This window comes from Porites lutea, chromosome 6 (genome assembly GCF_958299795.1).
Source record: "Porites lutea chromosome 6, jaPorLute2.1, whole genome shotgun sequence".
Taxonomy (NCBI): domain Eukaryota; kingdom Metazoa; phylum Cnidaria; class Anthozoa; order Scleractinia; family Poritidae; genus Porites; species Porites lutea.
The window spans coordinates 12,501-17,500 of NC_133206.1; the positions used below are offsets into that span (position 1 = coordinate 12,501).

A 5,000-nucleotide genomic window follows, 5' to 3' on the forward strand; every position below is an offset into this window, starting at 1 on the left:
CCTCCTTTTCTGTCTTTGCCGATCAGTTCCACTGTTAATTGTTCGATTTTGTCCTTTTTACTTATCCAAATCTTTTTCTGATATCCGGATCCGAATCACAGGAAACCGAATGATTAGAAAGACTCCCAACAAATATCTTGTTCCTCAAGGACATGGAAAGGATACCTATGATCAGGCACAATGTTTCACATTACATGAATAAAATTATGCTGTGTTTTTTGTGCTACAAGTGACACTCTACGGGTGCGTTCCTTTGAGATGATCCGGATCAGGATCAGTGATTCGAGATCACTCGGATCATGTAGATCAAATGAACCGATGAATCCACTCTGGACAAGGATTCATCGGATCATTTGATCTACCATGATCGAGTAATCTCGGATCAGTGATCCTGATCCAGATTATCCCAAAGGAACGCACCCTGAGAAAATTCGAAAATATGTAATTTGATTTACTTGCGTGCGCCAGCATAAGCCTTGACTGGCTCCGAACTCAGAGTAGAATCTTTCTTGGCCTTTGATGTCTTTCTGACAGCATTCGGTAATTCTAACACACCGATTGCTAGCTAAAATTGCACGTTCCGCATGAACAGAGTCATTATAAACGGCAGATAAAATAAAAGAAGTGCACAGCGCCCGTCGAGCAAGAAGGGTGCATCAGTTGGTAAATTTTAGGCCAACAGTTTGGTTCTTGACTTTTTTATGAAAACAGGGGAAAAAAACATTCTTTTCATTTTTAATGCTGTTTAAAAAAGAAGCAGTCCTAAGCTTTTTTTTATTTCATAAATGTTTTAGCGCACAGCATGGAAGAATATCTTCCCTCCTTCGCAAATGCGCGGGAAAGAATTACGTGACGTGACATGTTTTGCATGACTGCACTAAAAACTGGATTGCCTGTGGCAATTTGACAGTTGTTTTCGTTTTGCCGTGGCGGCAAGTGAAATTGTAACAGTTATACGTGCAAATTATTCGTCATTCATTTCCTTCTTGAAGTCTTTCCAACGAATCTTCTGGGAAGTTTTAAGGACTCTTAAACTAACACAGTCTCAGGTGGGTACCGTATCGTCGGATCAAAAATTGTTAAAGCGTTGATTCGCAAAAATCGTAAACTGCATAAAATTCAGGAAACGGAACAGATTTAATACTCCTAACTTTTGTTGTAGTTTTTACCACGATGTGGACTTTTTGAAACTTAACACTTTAACTCAGCTCTATTTTAAAAAGACCTATACACATTTCGGACCAATATTGTTTCGAGACGTTAGAGAATAACTGAACGTCTGGCGCCTACCGTAATTGGCATTTGACTATGCCTGGGTCAAGAGGTCACGTTTTCCGCCCGTTTTTTGCGTAACATTTGCACTTACTTCGCGTTCGTTATTTCATTTACCCAAAAATTCTATTTCGCTTATTTGAAGAAAAAAGGATGCTCTTTCAGACTAAACGAGCCTTGGTGGTGAAGCCCATGTACCAAAACGCTTTTTTAGCTCGTGAAAAAGTGCTAAATTTTGACCGCTGATAAAGCGATTTTGAGACAACAATTTTGAAAATTTCTTAAAATATCTAGCTCTTGTTGACCAAATCGCGAACTAATAAGTTAAAATTATTGAGGCAAGACAGTAAATTGTAGAGCCGGAAAGGCAGTAAAAATATGAAGTTTCAAATCTAGCCCACTATATTTTAAAATATACGGGCCACTGAATATGACTCTAGTTTCGCATGATTTTTGCCTTATTCATTCGATCGTACTTAAGCCATGGATTTTGTAACTAAGGCCCACAGGGATTTATTCTGGCTGAGTTTGAGGCCAGGCCATTTTTTGACTATTTCCACGTCTGGTTGATGATTACGCGGGGCCGCTGTTAATACGGACACCCCATTAATACGGAAAATGTTTGTGATCCCTTTAGTGAGTTTCTGTATTTAACGGGATTCTACCGAATTTATGTTCCAGGTGTTGTTGAGAGAGGGGATGGCAGATGCTAATGCAACTGATAATGAAAATTCTACTCCACTTCACGCAGCATCGCAAGAGGGAAAATTGAATGTAGTAAAGATTTTGGTAGGTTTGAAAAAGAATTTAAAAGATGCAGCTTTCGAAAACATTATTTGACACCCTAAAGTCCCGGGAGTGTTCTCTGAAATTGTCTATACGACAATAATTATAAATTATGTACCAAGGCCAGTCAAAACGTAGGGGTCCTAATGCGGTTACGTGGTAATGCGAAACTATCAATATATGGGTCATGAATTCTACCCCGTCCAACATTCTGTTGCTTAGTCTGGCACGTTTGTAACATGATCATCTCATCGAAGAAAGCTTGACGGGATACAAATCCTGACCCTATTTTTCAGACCAAAAAGTTTGTAATTTTTCACACTCCTTTTCAGACCAAGCCTCTAAAATCCATACCCATTTTAACACCTGTCCTCAAGCAAATTATGCCATCATTACTTAGATTAGAACACCAACAAAAAAGATTTCTTAAAATTCACTTCGAATTTTGCATATTTCTGTTTCTTTCTTATTCATTTAAAATTAAAACGATAAATACGTTCATACACCCCTGTAGTTCCTCAAAAACTATAACCGATTCCAGACCAAAATGAGCCGAAACGGCGCAAAAACCATGCCCTTTGGGGCGGCACATACCTATATGGCTAATGTAAGGGACTAACCCCACATCTCTAAATTACTCAATGCAAAGAGCACACAGTATAACTAAGGACAATGATTTCGAACCACTAAGTTCGAAACAGTTCGTTATGGTAGACACTATAAACTACTTGGAACCTCTCATCAAATGAGGGGCCTTAAGCAAGCGAGTATAAATTCCTACTTTTTTACACGTTTCTGCGAAGTGGAAAAGCTAGTCACCCGCTTTTGTGCCTTGGTTGTTTGGCTTCTCGAGAGTCTTGCTCGCTTCGAAGGTCTGTTGTCACTGGTGAGGGTGCTCGCCCCAATAATGGTAGCCTGCGAGCCAGCTCTCCTATTTGGGCAAGTGAAGCGAGCCTCGCTTGGGTTAGTCGTTGCTTAGCCGCTTGCTCGCGCGTTCTCGCGAGACTCGTTTCACTCGCCCAAATAAAAGAGCTTGCTCGCAGGCTACAATACTGGTGGCAAGCCTGTCCTAATGCTTTCATCAAATGAGGACTAAGATGTCTTCGGTGTAATGAACAGGTCCTCGTTCTCCGATTCGACGGCCTCCTGGCTGGTAGGGGGAGTAAACATTGGCTGGTGCGTGTCCTCAGTCTTTGGCGTATTACCATCGTCGTTTGAAGCCGTTGGTCTGGACATGTTTTGGTTGCTACCTTCGACGATAACCGGGTTAAGGTGAGTACACATCTCGCACGGAACTCACGTACTTGGGATCTACTAATCCACGTTTCACGCAGATTTCCTTCTTTTTTTCCAAGACCATCTGCAGGCGAAGGGTGCCTTGTTTTTCGTGAAATGCCCTGAGTTTCTCACAGTCAATTTCCAAAAGACTCGTCATGCGTGCACTCATGTCGAGGTCTGTGCCTCTCACTGAACGGATATCGTTCCCGGCATATTGTTCTTTTCTTTTTCTATTTCTAACAGCCACGGATTACAGAATGCTTTAGTTACTTTCTCCTGTTCATGACTCTTTGCCTTTGCATTTCGAGGCGTTCTACCCTATCTTTCAAGGCCTGTTGTTATCTGCAGGCGACGTCGGTTGGCAGTGGCTCGCCAGGATCCGTAATCAGTCGATCTGCTTGAGATTTGCTGGTCACCCCTAAATTTGCTAGATATCTTCGACGTCCGGCGATTCGACGATCTCGGATGGCTTTGTGCTGTGTTTGAGCTTCTCGCAGGAGCATGCTGAGCTGTCTATGTCGAAACCCACGCGGCACCGCCTTTTCGAGCTCATAGCGAAGCTTGTCTATGTGGTTGTTATCTTCATCTTCATCGGAGCTATCGCTTTCGGTCTCACTCTCCCCTTCATTCGTGAGTGAGATTTGAACGCCTTTCGTGCTGCACTCGGGCGCGTGGTCGTCCATTGGAGAAAAGGACAAAATTTGCCGAATATCTTCACTTTCTAAACCGTCCCCACACTCTCCTAAAGTCCTTTCAGTCTGTGCGGTAGTGGAGTTTGTAGCAACTATCTTTTGAACCCATACGATGCAATCCATTGCATTCTCTCGCAGCCACTGGTTGGCCTCCGGGTTAACTTGCAGCAAGCTTCTAAAGAAGTACTTGTGAAGCCTTCGATTCATCGCGTCATTGTGTACCTCGCCAAAGTCCATCTCCTGTTGACATGTAATGTACACACTTGCAAGGCAGTGGAACCCCTTCGCTTTTTTCCATTTTACATCGTGGGATGTAAAACCGCCTTGACAAATTATCTTCGAGTCATCTACGTCGAGCAGGTTGGTGTAGTACCTCGTCGAGGGAGATAACTTCTGTGGAATTGTCAATCATCGACTTGTTAAAGCTCCTCTGTTTGGTCACGCGAGCGATTCGGCTTAACGGCAAAATCTGAAACACTGGGCTGAACAGCCTCGTTTTGCCGCTGTCAGAAGCTCCGATGGCACGTGACACAGGTCGCTTATGTTCTTTATCTCTGAATGGCGCGAGGAAATCAGCGCAAAACTCCTGTATTTGCTTTTCAGGTAGACTATTGGTTAGAATTTGCTCGAAGTATTTAGGATTGGGCTGTTGGAAGCTGTCATAGTGGACGTACGCTCCTGGTGACCTGATACCTCGCTGCAGAAAACAGAACAAAAAGAACTGTTAAAACATAAAGCATGTAATAAATTGCTAAAAGAAGAAGTAGAAACCTTTACCCGCCGACAAACGAAGAAAAGACAAAGAAAAGAAAATGGTCTGATTGGTCTTAAAGGATCTTGAAAAATGTAGAGTTAAATGAATAACTAGAAGTAGTTCTGGATTAGGTAACTCGAAACTGAATAGCACTTTATTTGGCATATTCTTTGGTTAATTGTGTTGTAAAGTTAAAGAAAAACGACATTTCTATTGAA

The 5,000-nt window shown here is 42.2% G+C and overlaps 1 pseudogene; it reads left to right on the plus strand.

The window, feature by feature from the left end:
• Nucleotides 1-5,000, plus strand: part of LOC140941743 (transient receptor potential cation channel subfamily A member 1-like) — a 171,050-nt pseudogene that overhangs the window by 11,787 nt on the left and 154,263 nt on the right.